Source organism: Callithrix jacchus, chromosome 7 (genome assembly GCF_049354715.1).
Source record: "Callithrix jacchus isolate 240 chromosome 7, calJac240_pri, whole genome shotgun sequence".
In the NCBI taxonomy this organism is placed as follows: Eukaryota; Metazoa; Chordata; class Mammalia; order Primates; family Cebidae; genus Callithrix; species Callithrix jacchus.
The window spans coordinates 28,586,903-28,605,426 of record NC_133508.1 but is presented as its reverse complement, the minus strand read 5'-3'; the positions used below and the strand labels follow the sequence as shown (position 1 = coordinate 28,605,426).

General features: G+C 41.1%; 1 protein-coding gene across 8 annotated transcripts in view; it reads left to right on the top strand.

Moving 5' to 3' along the window:
- Nucleotides 1–536: 536 nt before the first annotated feature.
- The window catches only part of MPP7 (MAGUK p55 scaffold protein 7), a 255,825-nt gene continuing 237,837 nt past the window's right edge, over nucleotides 537–18,524 (top strand). For all 8 annotated transcript variants that reach the window (XM_078329683.1, XM_078329681.1, XM_078329680.1 and 5 more), the window contains exon 1: nucleotides 537–749. The gene's annotated coding sequence lies outside the window, so the exon portion shown is untranslated. The remainder of the gene's footprint in view (nucleotides 750–18,524) is intronic.

Sequence of the window (18,524 nt, the reverse complement as noted above, 5' to 3'; positions counted from 1 at the left end):
AGTCACCTACAGTGCCGCCGAGGGTGAAAACACCTTCTGTCTGTCTTCGTGCATAACAGTACCCCTCTCAAGCTTATGCAGCATTTTCAAACCTAGGAGATCTCTCTAAATGCAAACGAAGTTAAAGATTTGTTATTTACCAAGTATACGGAAATTAGCGAATCGCAGGGGCGTAAGAAAACCCGCATCTGGCGAATGAACCTGGGCATGCGGGGTTCTCTTCAGGGAGGTTGCTCGTCCATGAAACACACCCCAGTCTGCAGCCACCTGGGAGTGTGGAACCAAGGGCTAATGAACCAGGCGGGCAGGGGCGGAGCTTGCGGTGACTGCGGGTAGGAGGAGGAGCTGCAGAGCTGTCACCAATCAGAGCCCAGCTTTGTTTTCTCTTGCCGACCAATGAGGGAGTTCAGCTGGAGGGGTTGTCTTCAAGTCTGAGACGCCCGCCGCCTTCGCAGCCTATCAGCAGGCGCCTCTTACCCCGCGGGGGGTGCGGCCCCGCCCCGCCTCTCCAGCCGCGGCCCTGCCCCTCCGAGGGTAGGGGCTGTAGAGGTTACTCGCCGGGCCGGAGGCGGAGGCCGGGCTCCCACTGGGCTCGAGCGTTCTGCGCCCGCCGCGGCGGTGCCGAGCCCGCTGGCTCCAGATTGTCCTCTGCGGCGGTGGCGGTCGCTGCCTCCTTGCCTCCGGGCCCGGGGCTGCAGGGGCCAGAGCGAGTGCGCCTCCCGCCCGCGGACCGCGGCTGCCCAGAGCAGGTAATGGGGCGCCGCGGGAGAGCGCCTGTCGGAGTCCGGGGTTCGGAGTGGGTGGTGGGGTCGGCTCCCGAAGCTGTTCGCTGAGCGGGCAACCGGGCCGAGCGGGGCCGCGGTGCTCAGGAGCCTCCCGCCCGCCTGGAGGCGCCTCCGCCCTGGAGCCCGCGGCGGGCACCTTGCGGGGAGGTGGGGGCGGGGCCGGGGGCAGGGGCGGGGCCACCTCGGGAGGTACCCTGAGGGCCCCTGGAGACCCCCGGGGACCCGCGGGACTCCGAGAGGGGGCGGCGGCGGCGCCGACTTAGGGCGGGGAGGACCGTCAGGTGGAGGGAAAACTGCAGAGTTGAGTCAGAGTCCGGCTCCCCGGGGAAAAGAACCGATTGAAAGGGAGCAATAAGCTGGGTGGCTTTTTTTTTCTTCCTCTAAGCCAGAAAGTCGTCTTCACTTGGGTCATGTTAATTACATGTTTTCTGAGAACAGGCGTTTGGGCGTGCAATCCACACGATAGCATCGTTTATTTACTTACTATTAAAAAAATTAAAAGCAGCCTTTAGCGTGAATCTATTTGGGGGCTTTTGCTTAAGTGACAGGTAGACCCAGCAGAGTAACTCGCCTTTGGGCTGAAGTGGGGAGCGGTGAGGTAGGAATGAGGGGGAGGAGTGTTCGTGATGAATGTTTGAGCAGGTTTGAAAGGATAGTGGGGGTGTAACCTTGTTTCTGTTACCGTGCCATGGGTAGGAGTAGAATTGTGATTTTTTTCTTTTTCTAATTTTTAAAAACATTTACGTTTAAAAAACGGCACCCTAAAAGCAGTCTCTGGACTGAGGCTTTAGGGTTGCATCTGCTTTATTCAGGCAGTAATAGTTTGCACGTAAATCTTGGGCAATTAATTATGTGATTTGATTTACTTGTAAAGAAGTATCTTCAATTGTTGCTACCTTTCCTTTGACCTGGCCAATATATTGATTGTTTACAAGTGAATTGATGACGGTCACTGAGTTTTAGTGAGAATGTCACAGCGATGGCCCTTGGAGAGTTTTCTATGCTCAGGTTCACTCTGGTTCTACAAAAACAGTATTTCCATTTACTTGTGAAGCTCATAGCACTCTATCAAAAATTGTATAGTATGTCATCCTCTTATGCGTCTGAGGCAGGCTGTGCATAGCATGCGTATTTTACAGGTACGTAAACTGAAAGCCTTAGAGATGAATCCTGCCTCACTTTGCTCCTACTTTATTTTATACTTGTAATGGACTTAATTAAAAAATCCGGATAAGATTCCCGCCATCAAGCCAGCTTCTGCATACCAATTCGATCCCGTGTACACAGGTCAGAGGTGTAGATGGTTATTTTCAAGTAAAGAAATATTATCTCTAAGGTTTTTCTTTCCATCCAGGTTGCTAAGCTAATTTGAATTTCAGGTGAAAGGCAATTTTCCACACAGGTAAAACAAACAAAAGTTAGTAGTGCTGTGTGAAAATCTCTATTTTAAATTTTGGGAAGCTTTCCAAATTAGAGAATCTCATTTATGTTTGCGTTTCTAATGCAGTATTGAATTTTGGTACAGTTATTTGAATTGAATTGCAATAATTGATATGCAGAAGGCAAATACTAATGAAAGGCATTTTGATCCTGACTTATGACTTTGTTTCGGGAAGTGTTTACTGTAAATTTATAGGTGGGTTGAAAATAATTTCTTAATTAGAATAACTCGACCAAAGGATTTTGGGCATTAGTGTTAGACAAGCTGAAATGGGTAGTTGGGAGTAAATTTGTATGATGTTAAGGCTTAGGGAATTTTAGAGAATTGTTAGCTTATGTTAAATTTACAAGTTATCAGGAATGTGAAGATGTCTTGTGGATTACTAAATGGAACTCCTTTTTCTTGAGATGGAGTCTCATTCTGTTATCCAGGCTGGAGTGCAGTGGCTCATGCAACCTCTGCCTCCCAAGTTTAAGCAATTCTTGTGCCTCAGTCTCCCAAGTGGCTGGGACTACAGGTGCACACGATTACACCTAGCTAATTTTTTTGTATTTTTGTGGAGATGCGGTTTCACCATGTTGGCCAGGCTGTTCTCCAACTCCTGCCTTGGCCACCCAAAATGCTGAGATCACAGGCATGAGCCATCGCACCTGGCCTGAATGGAACTGTTCTAAGCATGAAGTTATCTCTTGTTTTGTGGCTAATAACTCTGTTGCATATGTACATTTTAACATATTCATATAACATATAAGGCAACTCTTACACAAGTCTATCACTCTATTTATTTGTGTTTTAGTGGGTTTATTTAACTTTTACTCCCTGTCAAATTAAAATTCCTAGCACCCAAGCAAAAACTTTCATAAAGGAACCTTTTATCATCTGTTGATTATATAGAAAATGAATCATTTATTCTCATAAGCCCAGCCCTCCTGCAGTGTGGGACACTGGAAAGATATGTTGGCTGTGTGTAAAGTATTTGCCTGTATTCTTACCTGAAGCTTTGACTCCTCCCCCTCCCTCATGGTTTTCAGAGTTTCTGTCACTTTTTTCTTTTTTTGCACTGGGGCCTGCTTATTGGGGATTTCAAACAGATTTTTGGTTTTCCTTATTATAAACATTTCACTGACAAACATACAAGGTACTGCAACTGTTTCTCTCCTAATTGCAGTTCAGACAGAATTGCAATGAATGACTTAAGTCTTGATTTTATTAAATGAGATTCATTTGGAAGGAAAGGGTATTCCTTCACTTTGAATTTAAAGTGAAGGGAATTGTTAGTGAGGCTTGTGCACTGAAGATACTGTTTTTTGTAAATAGAAAGTTCGTTGGCAGCCCTGCATGTCTATTGGCGCCATTCTTCTGATAGTATATGTTCATTCTGTGTGTCTCTGTTATACTTTGGTAACTCTCACAATATTGCAGACCTTTTCATTGTTATCTTATCTGTTACTGTGATCTGTGGTCGGTGATCACTGTGGTCAGTTATTATTCTAATTGTTTTGGGGCTCCATGAACCACACCTATATAATGTGGTGAACTTAATTGATAAATGTTGCGTATGTTTTGATATCTTCACCAACTGGCCATTCCAAATCTCTTCCTCTCTCTAGGCTCCCTATTCCCTGAGACACAACAATATTGAAATTAGGCCAGTTAATAACTCTACATTGGCCTCTAAGTGTTCAAGTGAATCAAAGAGTTGCATGTCTCTCACTTTAAATCAGAAAGCTAGAAATGAGTGAGCATAGCGAGGAAGTCATGACAAAAGCAGAGACAGGCCAAAAGCTAGGCCTCCTGCACCAAACAACCAAGCTCTGAATGCAAAGGAAATGTTCTCAAAGAAATTAAAAGTGCTACTCCACTGTACACACAAACGATAAGAAAGTGTAACAGCCTTATTGCTGATATAGAGAAAGTTTTAGTGGTTTGGGTAGAAAATCAAACCAGCCACAACATTCCCTTAAGCTAGCAGAGCAAAACCATAACTCTGTTCGATTCAATGAAGGCTGAGAGAAGTAAGGGAGCTGCAGAGGAAAAGTTGGAAGCAGCTGGGTATGGTGGCGCATGCCTGTAGTTTCAGCACTTTGGGAGGCAGAGGCAGGTGGATCACGAAGTCAGGAGATTGAAATCATCCTGGCCAACATGGTGAAACCCCTTCTTAATTAAAATACAAAAAACTAGCGGGGCATGGTGGTGCTCACCTGTATTCTCAGCTACTTGGGAGGCTGAGGCAGGGGAGTCGATTGACCCGCGAGGTGGAGGTTGCAGTGAGCCGAGATCATGCTACTGCACTGCAGCCTGGTGAGAGAGTAAGACTCCATCTCAAGACAGAAAAAAGAAAAGTTGGAAGCTAGAAGAGGTTGTTTCATGAGGTTTAAGGAATGAAGCCACTTCCTTAACATGAAAGTGCAAGATGAAGCAGCAGATGCTGATATAGAAGCTGTAGCAGGTTATCCAGAAGATCTAGCTAAGATCATTGATGATGGTGGCTACACTGAACCATGCTGTAGATGAAATAGCCTTATATTGGAAAAAGATGCTGTCTTGGACTTTCTTAGCTAGAAAGAAGTCAATGCCTCATCTGAAAGGCTAGGCTGACTTTTGTTTGGAGCTAATGCAGCTGGTGACTTCAAGTTGAAGCCAGTGCTCATTTACCATTCCAAAAACCATTAAGCATTATGCAAAATCTATGCTGCTTGTGTTCTATAAATGGAGGAACAAAGCCTGGATGACAGTACATCTGTTTACAGCATGGTTTACTGAATCTGTTAAGCTCACTGTCAAGACCCACCGCTCAGAAAAAAAGGTATCATTGGAACAGTGCTGTTCATTGACAATGCACCTGACCACCCAAGAGCTCTGATGGAGATGTACAAGGAAGTTAATGTTTTCATACCTGCTAACACATCAACCACGCTGTACCCAGGGATCTAGGAGTCATTACACCTTTTAAGACTTATTATTTAAGAAATACATCTTGTAAAGCTACAGCTGCCATAGATAGTGATTATTCTGATGGATCTTAAATTGAAAACCTGGGAATAATTCACAGTTCTAGATGCCATTAAGGGTATTTGTGATTCAAGGGAGGAGGTCAAAATATTAATATTGACAAGAGTTTGGAAGAGGTTGATTCCAACCCTCATGGATGACTTTCAGGGGTTCAAGACTTCAGAGGAAGAGGTACCTGCAGATGTGGTGGAAATAGCAGGAGAACTAGAATTAGAAGTGGACCCTGAAAATGTGACTGAATTGCTGCAATCTAATTATCAAACTTGGATGGATGAAGGGTTGGTTCTTCTGAATGAGCAAAGAAAGTGGATTCCTGAGAGGGAATCCATTCTTGGTGAAGATGCTGTGAGCATTGTTGAAATGACAATGGAGGATTTAGAATATTCTGTAAACTTAGTTAATTAAGCAGTGACAGGGCACAATAGGATTAACTTCAATTGTGAATGAAGTTCTACTGTGAGTAAAATGCTACCAAAAGAGAAATCTTTTGTGAAAGGCAGAGTTAGTCAATGTGGCAAACTTCATTGTTTTCTTATTTTAAGAAATTGCCACAGCCATCCCAGCTTTCAGCAATCAGCACCTTGTTCAGTCAGCAGCCATCAACACCGAGGCAAAACCCTCCACTAGCAAAAAGATTATGACTCCCCAAAGGCTCAGATGATCACTAGCATTTCTTAAAAATAATAAAGCAGGCCGGGCGTGGTGGCTCACACCTATAATCCCAGCATTTGGGAGGCCAAGGCGGATGGATCACGAGGTCAAGAGATCAAGACCATCCTGGTCAACATGGTGAAACCCCGTCTCTACTAAAAATACAAAAATTAACTGGGCATGGTGGCGCGTGCCTGTAATCCCAGCTACTCGGGAGGCTGAGGCAGGAGAATTGCTTGAACCCAGCAGGTGGAGGTTGCAGTGAGCCAAGATCACGCTATTGCACTCCAGCCTGGGTAACAAGAGCGAAACTCCGTCTCAAAAAAAAAAAAAAAATAATAATAAAGCACTTTAAAATTAAGACATAATGCTATTGCCCACATAATAGACTACAGTATTGCCCACATAATAGACTACAGTATACTGTAAATATAACTGGTATATGCATTAGGAAAACAGAAAATTTCTGTTACTGGCCTTATTGCAATGTTAGTTTTATTAAGGTGGTCTGGTCTGGAATGGAACACATGGTATCTTCAAGGTATGCCTATGATTTCAGAAATATCCTCTCCTATTGGACCCTCTGAGTTTCCCTGTGTTCAGAAGCCCAGACCAAAGTGTAGATTTCTTGGTCTTTATTTATGAGTAGTTGAACTTTTTTTTTAATGGCTTGTGTTTTGTTTAAATTTTATGTAAACTAGCTAGGACTTAGCTCTTTGAGCCTAGTCTTAACGCTTTGCTTTCTTAGATTACTGAGTCTTTAAAATAAGTAGTACAGAGCATATGTGTGGCAGAGTTATTTGCTACCTACTATGAACAGATGCTTAAGTAAAAAAAAAAAAAAATGCCCAAATAAGATGTTTTTCCAGGCATGTAAATTTTTTTTTCTTGAATAGGCATTTAGTCTTTCTATGTAGGAGAACATTATCAGCTTGCTTTACTTATGAAAGAGAGGAGAGCATTTTTTTTTCCTCTGAAGATAGGAGCTATTTGTCAGGCTTGTTTATTACTGATTGGGTTGCTTGTTACTGATTGTTTGAGAAGGGAGGTGAAAAAGCATAGTGGTTGCAATACCCATTTTGGGTAAAGAAATGACAGTATTAGTGGAGAATAAAGACTTGCTGGTACGATTGCATTTTGCAAGATGTTTCGAAGACAACTTTGGGCTTTAAAAATGCAGGATAGGAATCTAAGTGAGAAAGTCTTTCAGTAGTTGGGGTGTGTGTGTGTTTATTTCAGTTCTGTTGAACTGTGGGTAGGGTGGAGAGCAGTGGTAATTTGTTTCTTACTAGAACACTGCTAGTTCTCAGGGGATTTGATGGAGATGCTAGTTCTCAGGGGATTTGATGGAGATTTGGGAGAGAGAAAATGAATAGGATTCAGCCCTTCTAGGAAGGTTGTTCTTGGCAGTGCCTTCGGCCCTTAGGAGAGTGTGGGCAGTTGGTTGTAAGTAGCCAGGCAGATTAAAAAAGGTTGCCCTCGTCCAGGCTTCCCAGAGCTCTCTTCACCTTTGATGACCTTAATCAGGTCATTAAGCATTTTAAGACAGGGTTATAGCTCTTCTGTGGTCCACACTTGGACTAAGTACTGCTTAATCTTCAAATTTATGTTTGAAATAAGTAGAAACCTAAACTTTATAAAATTAATGACTTGAGTATGCAAGTGAAGCTTCATAGAGTTATTTGGTTTGTGATAGATTTCAGATTATGGTAGGTGCTTGAATATACTTATTTCTCATACTCCTTCTTCCATCCCTTTAAGAACAAAAAATGGCCTTATTAGAAGTAGGCAAACTTGAATACACATAGAGGTGTACTGCTCAAATTGAGGACTTGAGTTGGAGAGAAATACTGCTGGTCTAGGTATACTCCTGGTCTAGGTATAGCTTTGAAAAGAGAATGGTCAGGTAGGATGCTGTACACGGGACAGGGATAATGTTAACCCTTTTTACTGTAGGGAATACTTTCGGAGGGTCCGATGTGTAATTAGACATCACTTAGCTTTACTTGTGTTAAAAACACACTCTTGGATGGTTTCTCTGTATGTGTACATAAAGCAGTTTGAATCTTGATAATCAAATATTTCTCAGGGTTGTAACTTCTTTTTTGGCAATGGGAAGACTGTTGAAGTGATGATATAAAAATTTGGAGTTGAGCCTGGGATCAAAATTTGGAGTTATGGTCCAAGATTTATCAAGCTTCTACTGCTGATATTCAAAGTAATTTTCTCTTCCTGTTATGCCTTCTGATTACTTCTGAAGAGTGAGTTCAGACCTCTGTGCTCTAAAGCCCATCAGAGTATCCTTTTTATACATAGTGTAATCAGGATACAGATTAGGCATTTTGTCAAGTTTGGGAGAAGGAATCTGAGCAGTGAGGAAATAAATGAACATTATTTTGATTTCTTTATAGTCATTTTAAATAGGATACAAATTTTATATTTTAGAAGTTTCAAAATGTAGTGATTTCACCTTTCACATTAAGCTTAGTATGAAAAATTTCTACCACTGGTTCTCAAACTTTAGCATTCCTTGCAATCACATGAAGGGCTTGTCAAACCTTAGGTAGCTGCCTTCCAGCCCTAGAGTTTCTGATCAGCAGGTCTGGGAGGGAAAGGGGTGGGGGTGGGGGTCTTGGCAATTTGCATTTCTAATAGATTCTAAGGTCTTGTGCTGCAGCCACTGCAGGGGCCACTCCCTGAAACCAACTGAGTATATTCTAGGGGGAAACATAAGTAGTGGTTAACACAGGCTTTGAAGTTTGTTAGATCTGGGTTTGAATCCCTATTTTGCTGCTTACTAGTGCTTTGACTTCAGGCAAGTTTCTAACCTCTGTTGTTCCATCTCTAAAGTGGAAATAATATAGTATTTTGCCGTTGTGAATGTGAGTGAGTTCCAATGAAAAGAAGCTCAGGGAACTGCCTTGTAGATTGCAAGCATGGAATAAATTATGTTTTCTATTATCCATAGAAAACATAAGTATATAAAATAAATAGAATCCTGTATCTCATACCATTGAACCAAAGACAGAAAATTTAATACTTAACCTCATTTCCTAGCACTGTGCTGGGGAAAAATAATATGAGTACTCAATTACTTCTTAATGAGTGAAGGAAAAGTTGTGGATCCTAGTAATTTTCCAGAAACGTTTTTTTAAGAGACCTAGAATTGGTGCTGCCTCCTCCCTTTCCCTTCAGAAAGTTTGGATTTTTAGATCACGGTATGTTGGACTCTCACAATAATCCTCATAGTTTACATTTTATATAACAGGCATTTTTAAAAGTTGCTTCTGGGAGCTGAATGACAGGAAGTACCTGAAAGTCATCTTTAGAACATACTCTCACGTGTACTGTGACAACTTTGTATTTGATGACCTTGCATATAGTTCTCAGGGATCTCTTCTCTCAACTTGCCGAATGCCTGGTTTCTTTTCTTTCCACAGACCTGCAGGAGCTCACCTCTGAGCTCTCCTTTCATTAGTGAAACCCTTTTTCCTTTACTCTCTGTCATGATCACTGTCTTATTTCCCTTGTAGCTGTTATCACACTCCTATCATCATCTTGTTTACTTTTTATTGTTTTCTTCCCTGGGACATCAACCCTAAGAGGGTAAGGACTTGATCTTTGCTGCTGGGTCCCTGGGTTGGGATGGAGTTCCTGGTTTATGGAGACTGAATACCTGCTGGTTCGGTGAAGGCACCTTTGATGCGGAGCTGCCCCTCTCTGCTTCCTCCCGAGCTCAGGGGCTCAGGCTGGAGTTAGTGCTCACTTCATGGCACATTGTCATGATTGGCCCATGCAGAGTCTCCTACCTTATTTTATTTGTATCTTTGCCCTTCATCACCTGTCCCCATTCATGTTCTACCTTGGCCCCATGAGACCCTCTCTCTCTGGTGTGTGCATAATTTCCCTTAAGGATGGCCGGATTGTTAACATGACACTCTCACTAGCTGCTGCTTCCTGCATTCTTGCTGGCATGTGGCATTTTCTGACCTTATAATTTTTTCCAATCTGATGCAACAGATGGAGCAATCCAGCACAAAGTGATATGTTACTGTTCTTATTTGCAAGTATCTGATTACTAATGCAGTGGGGTATCTATTGTATACTGTGTGGGTTTTTCCTTGGGTGTGTTGAGCATTTTCTATGTCCTTTGCCTCTTTTTCTATTAGCTTTTTGTATCTCTTTCCCATTTTTCTGCCCTAATTTTTAGCGGTTTTCTTCTGTTTCTTGTTAGATTTTAAATGGTATACACATCTTAGTTTTTTACCTGTCCGATTTTTTTTCTTTGAAATGTTTTTTTAAATAGAATCTTTAATTTTGTTATGATCCATTCATTTTTTTTTTTTTTTACCTTCAGGGTCTTGTGTAAGAAATATCTATCCATTCATATTTACCAAAGTTATGTTTCTACATTTTCTTCTATGGCAAGCCAATTTTCCCATATCTCATTTGCTAAATAACTTAGTGGTTTGTGATGCTACCTGTATCATATGTTAAGATCCATATACTTGTATACATACACATTCAGATGCATACACATATTCTCTGTCTCACCTTTTTAGGCTCCCTGCTCTGTTCTGATCAATTTGTCTGTTTCTGTTCTAATTTCACAGTGGTTTTTGCTTTTATTTTTATTGCTACAACTTGTTTATATATCTTTTTTTTTTTTTTGAGATGGAGTCTTGCTCTGTTGCCAGGCTGGAGTGCAGTGGTGTGATCTCAGCCCACTGCAAACTCTACCTCCCAGATTCAAGCAAGTCTCCCGCCTTAGCCTTCTGATTAGCTGGGACTACAGGCGCACACCACCACACCCAGCTAATTTTTGCATTTTTAGTAGAGACGGGGTTTCACCATATTGGCCAGTATGGGGTCTTGATCTCTTGACCTTGCCATATGCTTGCGCTGGCCTCCCAAAGTGTTTGGATTACAGGCATGAGCCACTGTGCCCGACGTGTTTATCTTGATATCTAGAAGAATGAGTCCCTCCTGTGTTCTTTTAAAAATATATTTAAACGGGTAGTTTTCAACCATGGTTTTATAATAGAATTTACTAGGTAGCTTTTAAAAACCATATATCCCATTGACCACAGAGGAACTGAATTGTAATCTCTAGGCAGTGGAGTCCAGCAGTTGTATTTCTTAAAACCTTCTCCAGTGATATTGATCTATGTCCCAAGTGGAAATCACTCATCAGTAGTATTTATGTTTTATTCAATGGAGGTCAAATTTCTTTTTCTGTAATGATCTCATCTTCTTTGTTACAGTAATTCCTAGTTATTTCAGCTTTTGTTTCTATTGTGAATGCCATTTTTTTCCCTGTTTTATTCTCTATTGTTTATTTCCCCTGGTGTAGGGGAATCTTACATATATACACATATGCAATGCATCACTTAACAGGGATATGTTCTGACAAATGTGTCATTCGTCCTTGTGTGAACATCACAGACTGCATTTACACAAACGTAGATAACACAGCCTACTACACATCTACACATAGATAGCCTACTGCTCCTATGCTACCAACCTGTGTAGTAGGTTACTGCCCTGAATACTGTAGGTAACTGGAACATGATGGTATTTGTATATCTAAACGTCTGTAGACATAGAAGAGGTACAGTAAAAATATGGTGGAAAAGTTTAAAAATGGTCCACCTGCATAGGACACTTTGCATGTGTCTGGACTGGAAGTTGCTCTGGGTGAGTCAGTGAGTGGGTGGTGAGTGAATGTGAAGCCCTAAGGCATGGCTATACACTAACTACTGTAGCCTTTATAAACAGTATGTCTAGGTGACGCTACATTCATCTAAAAAGTATTTTTTCCTTTAACAATAAACTAAGCTTAGCTTACCTTTTTTGCTTTATAAACTTTTCAATGGTTTTTAACTTTTTTTTTTCCTTTTCCAAGACAGAGTCTTACTCTGTTGCCAGGCTGGAGTGTAGTGGCATGATCTCGGCTCACTGCAACATCTGCCTCCGGGGTTCAAGTGATTCTCTTGCCTCATCCTCCCGAGTAGCTGGGGCTATAGGCATGCTCCACCTCACCCAGCTAATTTTGGTATTTTTAGTACAGCCATGATGTTGGTCAGGATGGTCTTGATCTCTTGACCTTGTGATTATTAGCCTGCCTCAGCCTCCCAAAGTGCTGGGATTACAGGCGTGAGCCACTGTGCCTGGCTGGTTTTTAACTTTTTGACTCTTTTGTAATAACACAGCTTAAAACACAAGCATATTGTATAGATGTACACAAATATTTTCTTTAAAATTTTTTATAATCAACATATAGAATTTGGTGAGTTTGGACAAAAGTATACACTCCTGTATTTGGTATTATAAAATATGCTAACATTTAAGTCCATAAACCAATATTTTCCAAATTATGCATGAGTAAGAAAGATCCAAAATGAATGATAGACCAATGGATTTAAATACAACGAAGTGAGAAAAGTTTACTGATATGGTTTCAGATTCCACACTGCAAATAAACTTTAATGTATATTACATTTTCTATCACCACAATCCAGGTGATAAACATGTCCATCACCTCCAAAGTTTCCTTGTGTCGTTGTGTTTTATTTTTATTTTGTGTGTGTTAAAAAGACAACACGAGATCTACCCTCCACAAATTTTAAAGTACACGATGTCATCTTATTAATTGTCTGCATATTGGGAAAGCTGTCACACTCTTGGTGGCAGATACAGTGTTTCTAAGTATCTAATTTTTGTTTGAAGGTTTGACTTTTATCATTGTCAACAAATACGTCAGTGATTTTTTTTTTTTGAAGCAACAGGCTCATTTTGCTTCTGAGAAAGTGCCAAATACCTAACTTTCAATACTAACACTTTCAGTGTTTATTTCATGTAAAAATGATACTCTATAAACAAAAAAAGCTGCTAGTTCAGCTTGCTGATCAAACAGTTGGCATAAATTATTTTCCTTGAAACAACCTCCATACTTCAGTATGCCACACAACTCCTTCCTGTGACCTTTCTATTTCAGCACAAAGAGTATTAAAAAAAGGCACATACTCAGGGGTTGAGATTTCACGCAATTGCTAATGTTCACTGTTTCATCAAGGATATTTTTATACCTTCCTTTTTTTTCCACTGTGAGCTCACAGTGGTCATGATGACCTATACTGGTGGTGCCACTGGCTTGATTCATGCTAAGGGGCCAGCAATTTTACACACCCTTGCTTTGATCATCATCAGTGCTTCATGTCGGTCTAGGAAAGTTGTGAATGACCATTATAATGATAGTTTCGACGTCATGGACATCCCGAAAGGTGCCTGAGGACTCCCAGGGTGTCTTGAAGCACTTTGAGAGTGGCTGGCTTGCTGGTTCAGTTGAAGGCGGGTTCCTCACAGTGATCTTTCTCTCGCTCAACTGCATCCAGCTTCTCCTTTGCTTACCACTCCTAAAGTTGTCCTTTTAGAAGCAGGGACTGGCTTCTTCTTGGCTCAGCTGTGCTGTAGTTTTCCAAATGAAAGGAAGTTTAGTAACACTAGGAAAGAAAATGTTTTTGAGATAGGCAACTCCTGACATGTACAAAGTTGTACATTTTGTCTTATCACAATAAATAAACACATCCATAAACATACTTACACTTGATAGACTTTCCTCATCTTTTAAGATGAAGATAATCACAAAGAAAACATGAAGAAATGTTCTGTTTATTTATCAGGAAGTATTTGTTTGGTCATGATGATTAAATAAAAAAAACAGGCTACCACCCTTTGTAATGCTTTTTATTTAATGAAGGGTTTAACATGTTCTTATGTTCTTTTATTTCGTGTGAATAGTAATCAGATCTTGATTTCATTCAGTTTCTCTTTTTTGGCAAAACTGCTTTGTAGCTAGTGGCCTGTACTTCTCACCACTGTCAGGTGATGTTGATTGTCTTGATTGTTCATGACCATTGATAACCATTGCCTAGATCCATTATTTTATCAAGGGTTTGCAAGACGATGATATTTTTAATTTTTTTTAGTTATTAGAATATTTTTATAAAGAGAAACTTTCCCTCATAAACTCTTTGATATCTAGTTAGTACAGAAAAGGTAGGTTAGATGCCTGATTCTTTCTTTTTGTTTGTTTTTAAAATCGGTTTTCAATATTATAAATTGGTTCCTTAGATTATAGAACAGGACTGTTCAGGATGTGTAAATTAAATTGGTCTCTACATCATTTTTCTTGGAAACACCAAGCTAAATTGCACTGGTGGTTAGAAGCTAATCTAAAGGAAACGATTAATAGAAAAGTCCTTTTGTTATATTCTTAAAGTAGCTTAATTCACTTGAAATAAAAAAATAATGGCAGAAACATCTTGGAGCTGTTAAACTGAAATTTTAAAAAATTAAACATTTGGCTGGTCACAGTGGCTCAGTACTTTGGGAGGCCGAGGTGGGTGAAACATGAGGTCAGGAGATCGAGATCATCTTGACCAACATAGTGAAACCTCGTCTCTACTAAATTACAAAAAATTAGCTGGATGTGGTGGCTCATGCCTGTAGTCCCATGGGCCTGCAGTCCCACGCTACTTGGGAGCGTGAGGCAGGGGAATGGCTTGAACCCAGGAGCTGGAGGTTGTAGTGAGCCGAGATTGTGTCATTGCGCTCCCGCCTGGCGACAGAGCAAGACCCCATCTCAAAAAAAACAAAAATCAAAAAACAAACAAAAATTAAAACACTTGTTTTTATAATGATGTATTCATTGCGTGTAATTATCCTTTTATGTATCTTATATTGTATTTTGAGAGCAGATTCAAAAATGTATGAAGCATCTGTGCCTTCAAGGTTCTTGTAGTATAACAGAGTAGGGGAAAAGTTGACCTCTGTTCTTATCACGTGGATTTGTTACAGTCATTCCATGGGGACAAAAGTTCTGTTTACTCCAATATTCCCCCCTCTTTAAAATTCATATAGTTTTGAGAAATGGCTGATAAAAAATCAGATAAAGTTTCCTTTAGAAAAAAGGGAAGCAGTCAGTGAAAGCTATTCTGTAGAAGGCAGTCAGATGGGACTGAGGACGTCCTATTGGAATTAGGGTGAGAGGAGAATGGAAGGGAAGGCAACTTTCTTCAGCCTTCAGCTACCGGCTTTTCACTGGCTTCTTCCTGCTAATGCTGCCTGTAGCTTGAAACAGGTCCTCCTGCTTCAGGCCAGACCTGTTTTTAAGCTGCTCCTCCCTCCCTGAATTCCTTCTCATAATTTGAGTGATTGCTGAATACACAAGACTTGGTGCCTGGACAAGAAAAGATTATTTAAATGTCTGTGTATGTTTGTGCACTTCTGGGAACCGGTTAGCAGCTGTCCTTGATCAGCAGGGATTGTGGTGACACTGGCTTTTCCTGTGTGCTTCCTCTCATGTGCATTTCAGAGCGGTATCTTCTGTAAACTACTTTATTTAATCATTGGTGACTGTACCAACTATGAATCTCCCTACCGAGATCTGTTCAGTTGTTTTCAATTCAGTGTCTTACACTTAATAAATGATAACTAAAGTGATTTTGACTTGGCTTCTGTTACTCCTGGGTGCTTCTAATTTCCAGATGGGTCTGGAACTGGGTATTTAAATTTCCTCTTATTTTTGCATATGGTGCTAAAAGTACCCTTTGGGATAGGCTATGAATGATATGGCAAGGCTGCTTATCAAAATAGACGTTTTCCTGTCTAATAACAATTTTGGAATGAATAAAAGCTTTGGGGGCCAGGTGTGGTGGCTCACGTCTGTAATCCCAGCACTTTGGGAGGTTGAGATGGGTGAATCACTTGAGGTTAGGAGTTCCAGGCCAGCCTGGCCAATACGGTGAAACCTCGTCTCTACTAAAAATACAGAAATTAGCCAAGTGTGGCAGTGTGCACCTTTAATCCCAGCTACTTGGGAGGCTGAGGCAGGAGAATTGTTTAAACCTGGGTTGCAGAGGCTGCAGTGAATTGAGATTGCGCCACTGCACTCTAGCCTGGGCAGCAGAGTGAGACTCTGTCTCAAATAAAATAAAATAAAGCATTGGCCATTGGAATGCTTTAATAGATTGGTACAAGCTTGGTGTTTACAGAGAAGAGCTGTCATTTCTTGGTTCTTTACTGTATGCCAGGTGCTGTGCTAAGCAAATCCTCCCTAGATGTCCTTTGAGTATTGCCATTTTCATTTACAAATAGAAAAGCAGAGTCAGGGAGAAGTTAGGTGATTTGCCTTTGGGGTCATAATAACTAGGAACTGGTAGAGCTAGGATTCAAACCCAGGTTACCCATTCTTCTGTACATCAGAGACCAATGCATGAGAAATGTGGGATTTGAATTCATATTGGAAGTTTCCTCCCCTTCATGCATCTTTCATCTTTCTTTGGCTCCTTCACATAATTTGGATAAGCATAAGTCCCACCTATTTTGACCATTGCCTTAAGTTATTCTACCAACATGTACCTCTTCTCAGGAGAAGGTTGGGACACATTGAAAAGTAGCCCGCTGCAGGCATGAAATTGTTGTGAAATTGTATGTTTCATGTAAAAGATTAAAAGTCACTTTCCTCTGTGTGCAATTGACACACCAGAAAGAGGTATCTTTTTTTAATGCCTACCCCTATCCACACACTACCTCAGGTTGAGACGCAGGCTATAGGACTTTCTAGTCATGATCATATATGGAATTTAGTTAATTCACTGAATTGTGTAGTGGGGTCAGGTTGAGAGGAGATTACTGACACAGAACAAGCAGGCAATAGTGAGGAACTGAACTAAGGAGTAAGGGGTGGTAGGGCAGGGATAGATTTAACACAGATCTGAACAGTGTAAGGGAGAAGATTTGATGACTGGTGATGGGGAACTTAGTTCCTCCATTTCTGGTTTCTTCTTGGTTTCTGCCACTGGTTTTCTTTATGCTCCTGTCCCTTAATTGTGGGAGTGACTTCAGCCCTTGATCCAGTTATTCACCCCCACATTCCCAATTGTGTGTTTACCCATTGTCTTGGTTTCAGCTATCATTTCTGTCTGAGTGGCTTCTAAACTGTCTGTGGCTTTAATGAACTCCAGTTCAGTGAATTCACCTGAGCCCTAATTTGCTGTAGCAGATTTGCATTGCTCAGTGGCTATATCCTGGATATGTGAATATCTCAGAGTGAGTATATTTGATTTTAACTGCCCTTCGAACAAAGCCAGCTATAAGCATTTTTAAGTGGTACACAGATTGGTAGGAAAAGAACATTCCCACATCCACTGTTGATGAGGCTCAAGTTCCTATTTAATTAGCCAAGGGTCCTGAACCACCCTGTAATTGGGCAGCCACATTTGCTAGAAAAGAGACAATATACTGAGGTGTACCTTTCTCTGGCCCCTTGGTTCCCAGTGAGGCACACAACTGCATGTGATAATGTCAGAGATTATATCACAGTGCCAATGGAACTAACAGGAACCATCTGTGCACTTCCTTTTATGGGGATGTTCATGAACAGCAGGTTCTCCTAGGCTCTGAACAAAATTTAGCTTCTTCAAGACCAAAAGCTCTTTTGTGAAGAGACAGAAGGGTTGGGTGTTCTTAACAATGACTCTGCTTGTAGCCTTCCAGTGTCCTGGGAGGTCGGTTTCCACAGCTCTCTTCCTTGCTTAATTGATATACGTTGCTCTGGGCATGCAACTGAAAACCTCATGGCCATATGTCCTAATGGTTAAGAATGTAGACTGTAAAACTAAACACGCTGGCTTCCAAATTCCAGCCCTGCTTATTGCTGGTCGTATGAATTTAGACAAGTTATGTATTCTCTCCAAGTCTCCGTTTTCTTATCTGAAACAGGCTAATTAGAGTACCTACCACAGAAGTTGGTAGTGAGAATTAAATCCACGTTTGGTATGTGCCAGGCACTGCACTAAGTACACATAAGAAGTATTTCGTGCAGTGCCTGGCACATACCAAAGGTTAGTAAATTGGAGTTGCTATTCATTATTAATTAACAGTACTGTTGGTTAAATACCCTAGAAAAGCTGTTCAGTTTTTTTTTTTTTTTTCCCATCTCTGCTGTCTGGTCAGTAGCCTGATGTTGTCATCTCTTCCTACTCATAGTGTCTCATGTTGTCATTCTTCTATCTGAGTTACTGCTGCTACCTTCTTTGAGCAGATATTCATTACCTCTTCATTGTGTGTGGTGGTATAGAAGTCATCTTTGTTTTTAGAAATGACCATTGGGTCGGGTGCAGTGGCACATGCCTATAATCCCAGCACTTTAGGAGGCCAAAGTGTGTGTATCACTCGAGGTCAGGAGTTCGAGACCAGCCTGGCCAATGTGGCAAAACCCCATCTCTGCTAAAAATAACAAAGATTAGCAGGTGTGGTGTCATGCACCTGTAATCCCAGCTACTTGGGAGGCTGAGGGAGGAAAATTGCTTGAACCTGGGAGGTTGGAGGTTGTGGTGAGCCAAGAGTGTACCACTGCATTCCAGCCCAGGTGACAAAGTGAGACCCTGTCTCAAAAAAAAAAAAAAAAATTGATTCTTTGGATCTACCACACTGAATCTAAATTACAGAGTTTGCCTTTCAAAGCCTATCATATTGAGCCCTCTATATGGTATTTTCCATTACTCTTATTTTTCTTTTACATACTCACCACTCTAGTCATGTGAGAATGTGTTCAGGGCATGCATTTTCTT